This window comes from Schistocerca americana, chromosome 11 (assembly GCF_021461395.2).
Source record: "Schistocerca americana isolate TAMUIC-IGC-003095 chromosome 11, iqSchAmer2.1, whole genome shotgun sequence".
Classification (NCBI taxonomy): domain Eukaryota; kingdom Metazoa; phylum Arthropoda; class Insecta; order Orthoptera; family Acrididae; genus Schistocerca; species Schistocerca americana.
The window spans coordinates 28,938,275-28,944,274 of record NC_060129.1 but is presented as its reverse complement, the minus strand read 5'-3'; positions in this window follow the sequence as shown (position 1 = coordinate 28,944,274).

Here is a 6,000-nt window from a genome sequence, read left to right as displayed (position 1 = left end):
CGTGCCACCCAACGTGCTCTAGAAGGTGTAAGTCAACTACCCTGGCCAGCAAGATCTCCGGATCTGTCCCCCATTGAGCATGTTTGGGACTGGATGAAGCGTCGTCTCACGCGGTCTGCATGTCCAGCACGAACGCTGGTCCAACTGAGGCGCCAGGTGGAAATGGCATGGCAAGCCGTTCCACAGGACTACATCCAGCATCTCTACTATCGTCTCCATGGGAGAATAGCAGCCTGCATTGCTGCGAAAGGTGGATATACACTGTACTAGTGCCGACATTGTGCATGCTCTGTTGCCTGTGTCTATGTGCCTGTGGTTCTGTCGTGTGATCATGTGATGTATCTGACCCGAGGAATGTGTCAATAAAGTTTCCCCTTCCTGGTACAATGAATTCACGGTGTTCTTATTTCAATTTCCAGGAGTGTATGTATTAATTTGTTTCCATTGTCTAGTTTTATCATTTTGCGTATTAGTTAAGGACCAAATCAATGACGTAGGATTTGACAATGAATATCAATTAAGTACACGAAATAAGATTTAATAAAACAAAGATAGTGTTATAGTTGTCATAATGAGATTAGTTTATTATGGATATATAATCAGTATGTAATGCACCCTTTAATAACTTTGTAATTTTAACTTTTATGCTATAAACCGAAGAGATTATAGGAAAACGAATCTTAAGTAGGACAATTCTGGGGGTTCTGGCTCTCCATCTCACTTCCTGGCTCAACCTTCGGTTTCGCCAGAAACCGAGCTAGGTCCCCAAAACCCCCAGAATTGTCCTACTTTAACCAATTTTTCAGCTCAAATTCTCTTAAAAATCCTCAGGTGAACGCAACAATTTACCCTCGTTCGTCGCCGTTCACCTCTTTATTTTCTTACGTTCGCCAAGGGAAATGACTTATTTCCGTAGGTGAATGTAAGAAAAAACTGCAAAATATGTCCTATCGAACGCCTTCCACTCAGTCTTCACTGAGCTTCAGGCCTCTGCACTCTGTACGTCAGCGCAACGGAGTCCACCAGCATTTCAGCTGAAACACGCCGTCCCGCCTCGATGGCGGAAGAAGTAGAAAAAGTTTCACATACTGAATTCCAGATCATGAGATCATGAAATTCATTGTTTTTATCTTTATGCATCTTCGTTCCTTTATATCTCAATTTCATCTGTCCACCTTCAAAAAACTGAAGACCCCAGTTAGTAATTTATTTAGCATATCTGTCTGGCAAAATAACTTTAAAATCATTAAGTTCTATACAAGTTTTCTCTCCATATCTGGCGGTTAGATATTCACATCCATTAATGTTATATAAAACGTTTCCCTCTAGCTCACTTAATTTTGTAATTTCTTTCAAGCCACTTGCATTCTAGCGTTTCTTGAAGAGAGTATCCATTTTACATACATTTTTTAAAATGTAGACTATTGCTCGTGTGTTATGAATCGACTCAGACGACAACAACGACAACACTGTTGAAATGAGACCTGAAGAAGAAGATGAGAATACTTTTACTGTTGAAGAGCTAGCATAAATGATATGCAACAGATCCGAATTATGGTCATATTTTGAATCGGAAGACGAATTCTGTGATGATGAATATGGTGACTATACTGAAATTTGGGACGATGACAATGACAATAATGAGTAATGTCCGTACGGCAGTGTATCCACTCGACTTTTCAGGACTTCTCTTTTATTGTCATGCGGGCTCAGCGCCTTCTTGTTTATTTCAACTGTGTAAATAACGAGTTTTGCACTTCAAATCACATTAATCCTTCAGTACTGTTCTCCGTCGTTGAACAGGTAGTCTTTATAATCTTTCAAGCTGATTCTATTTTTGACCACGCATTTCTCAAATTCTTTTGATTTCTTCTGCACCTCGTCGCCAACTTTAAAAGAGTACATTTTCGCCCTCAGGCCACAGAACTCTTTCATAATTATTCCGTGGCATTCATCCTTCATTTTTCCAACAACTTTCTTGTTTACTCGAGGAATTCCGTAGATGTTGTCCTTTGAATAGTCGCTCGTATGAAAGGAATCAAGCATCGATTTCATGTCCTCGTGGAAGTCTTCTGTTCTGTATACGTAACTGTCCGTGTCTTGGTAGCACAACTCAGTGTTCTGTCCGAATTTTGACTTCATTGTGCTCTAGTGAAAGTCGTACATTAGTTCTTTAGACAGGTCGAGTATGCTCATTCCAACAAAGATAGGCTTATTAAATGTGATTTTTGTATTGTTCATGTGGATGGCAACCACATTTACATTAAATATTGTTCTTCCTTTAAAGTTTGGTTTTGCTACGTGTTTATCACATTTATCTTCATCTAAAACCATTTTTATGTCCACTCGATTTCGGTTATTTTGCATCGTCTTGCCAAAGACCGAGTTATTCATCAGCTTTTAGAAGTCTTTCTCGAAGTCGTTTGTAGCCTTGGTTCTCATCTGCGCGTACAAATCTATGTATTTCTTTACTTAATCAGATTTCTTAAATTTTAAAACTCTGTGTATTTTTGTGAGTTTCATTCCCAGAAAGAGACACTGTTTGACATTTTTATTGTGAACCACATAATTCTCTTTGTCATTCAGCTTAGTCAACAACTTGTTTTCTTTAATTCCAGGTACAATTTTATTTTCAGGCGCAAACAGTAAATCTTTATGTAAATCGTGCAGTTCCTTCAGGTATTCAAAATTTACTTCGAATATGTATCCCTCTCGAGAAATTTTTGACATCTCGCTTATTTTTGCAGAATTAAAGCTCTTTTGATCATTCCATACGAATACGCCATAAGGCAAATTTTGACTCATAGCCCAGCCATACAGATTATTTGCACCCAAGTATGTCAGATAATTTGGCATCTTGTTACCATCAAAGTCCTTCATATGCTTGTTGTTTGCCTTCACGCACCTCTTGCAAGACTGTGATATTCCTCCTCGTATGTCCTTTTCGACCTTCAAAATCATATCATAATCATTTAACAAATCGAGCGCTTGTTGAATAGTTTTCAGCATCGCATCCCAAGACAAACCCGGTGCAGTGAAATACCATGACGGGTCCAAATCATAGGTTTTTGTACACGTTTGTTTAAAATTTTCAAACACATCGGCGAGTAACAACACATCCGTTTTAAGGTACAGATCATGATATTCGCCAAGATTTTTGGTGCTAAATTTTTCCCAGATCATTTTTGCATGGTTGTAATCTTCTTCACTTATTTCACAGTCGTTCAATTTGTTGTAAAGTTCTTCTCCTGGTGGTAATTCTGTCTCTTCGAATTTCTTCCAAGAATCCATGTAAATGAATGGATAGACGCCATTTCTGATCACCAAGTCGAACAATTCTTCTGGGAAGAATTTTCTGATGTTTTTCAGCTGTTGTCTCGTCAGATTCGATGAAAGTTTGTCAAGTGACAAAGCCATAAATTTAAATTTGTCAATTAATCTCATCTTCAGACTTTCTATCCTCTTCCCAAAACTAATATATCTGTCCTCGCTTGTGGTATTACGTCTATCTCCTTTTCGTCATAGCCAAGTTCTTTCACAAACAGATGCGAATCGTACCCAGAGAAATTATACAAATAAATTGGTACAAACTTCGGATGTGTCAGCAGAAGATCGCAACTATTTGACAATGGAGCGACGTATTTTTCTTGTGAAGTGGCATGTGCACAGTGTACAAACTTTAGATTTGCCGCCTCTTCTTCGTTCTTCAGCAGTCATCGGAATCATTTCTTCATTGTCAGAATAAATTCTTCCAATCTCTTTGACCTCTTTTTTTCATGCATTCTATAAACTTTATTTGTCAGTTCGGTCCTCTGTACACAACAGAGTCTTTATAGTGTCCATTCACGTATTTGATGTAGAAGCGGAATCCGCGCGGCTCGTGTTTTTGATATTTCATCGTATATGAGCTTTCTGGATTTGGCTGACAATTATCCATCTTCAATAGTAAACTTTCAAAATCGGCATAAATAATGAAACTTGACTGTCTGCATGTGCTGATGATTTTTAAAATTAACATATGATCCTGCTTACGGGATTTCTACTTTTAATGGATTGTTAGTCAAACGACTTGGTGTGTGCTCATCGAGCCTCCGCTTGCTGTTGAAGTTCAAATGGCTCTGAGCACTATGCGACTTAACTTCTGAGGTCATCAGTCGCTTAGAACTTAGAACTAATTAAACCTAACTAACCTAAGGACATCACACACATCCATGCCCGAGGCCGGATTCGAACCTCCGACCGTAGCGGTCACGCGGTTCCAGACTGAAGCGCCTTTAACCGCACGGCCACACCGGCCGGCTGCTGTTGAAGTGAAGCGAGCGCATGGCACAAAGAAATTTTGCTTCTTTATGTTTTAGTATCTGAGCATAAACAAGATGAGGTAAGTCTTTTATCCGACAGTAATGCGAATTGTCCCCAAACTTGAAATAATGTAGATTTACATGTTTCTCTCTCCCACTTTCGTAATTTTCAGTGGGTACACCTGATAGTTGTCATCAAACGACTAGACGTTGATGGACACCTCGATTCTACTCTCGATTTTTGGAATATGATAAACCAGTACAGGAAACTGAACATTTTCAAGCTTCTGATCGAGCTCAAGGCTGACATTTTTAAACTTCGATACTCTTTCAGCATTTTTATCTACAGGATAAAGCGCAAATTTTATAGCCCACAGAAAACACTTCTGATCGTTATTTTTTACGTCAATGCAAGCTTTTTTATTTTTGATTTTATTTGGTAATTCGATGTAGGACGATCCTCTCAACGCAACATATCTGTTTATTCCTAACTGGAGTCTAATAATTCTGTTTAATGACCATCCCGATCCACGAGCTTGAAAATCATCCATTCTTGACAAGATAGTTCGTCTACCGAGACTAAATTTTTTAGATAACTCTCGTTCATTTCTAATCCTATAGTTTTCTGTCTGGAACTGAAATTCCATAATATTTCCGTCTATCTGCATCTGGTACTCACAAAAAAGTTTAAAATTGTCTTTCAGTCTGCGATGTACTCTTAGATTATGCTTGACAATTCGCTTAATTTTCGACTTCAGTGCGGTCATGAAGTGACCAGGCTCAATCGAGTTGGTGTTGTTCTGAAAATAAATAATTTTTCTTCATTAGTACTTTAGTCTCGAAAATCTCATCATCGCTACCAATTTTATAAAAAGACAATCGCTTCCCAAGATTGATCTGCCTGTCTAAGCGGGCTCCAGTTGGCTGTCTAATAATAAAGCTAATTACATGAGCTTTATTTAATTTACTATACCCTCTTAAATTATTCCTCCTACAGTAATTGTGAAATTGAACGACTGTGACGTTCTCCATCAAATCGTGAAGCTGTACGAAACTTAATCGGCGATTTCCAGAAGTCTGCGTCTCCATTTGGCCGTCTGTTTTAAAGGAAATAAAACACAATAGACTCTCAGATTCGCAGACCCATTTCTATAAATCGTGAAGTAGAGCAACTTTTCTAATCGAGGACTTCCAGCAGACTCCGTCTTTATTTGCCCATCTCTTTTAAAGGAAATAAAAAACAACCGACTCGAGGTTCAATTGTTATTTTGCCTTTCATTTTTCATATGTTCTAATATACACTTCTTACATCTACTACCGTGTTTATGTGAAAGATTTCTGTAGAAACAACTTAGATCTTTAATTTCTTGATAACCAATAATTTTTTTTTTTTTTTGAGGCCGGATGCAGTTCTGCAGCTGCTTCAACAGATGTTTTATCTATTTCCATCGACAACAATACTTTCGAATGTTCTTCACTCGAAATTCGTCATAAATGCTCTTTATAGTAATATTTAGCAATGTTTTCCAGATATACAAGGAATTTGATTTTCACTGTAGTTTTTTACATGAAATTTATTTGAACACTGTCTACACATTGGTCTATTGCCATCTTTCGTGTATTTCTGTGTACGAAAATGATCAATTGATTGGTCAGTATTGCAATATTTACACAGTTTAGTTCTGGACTGATATTCATC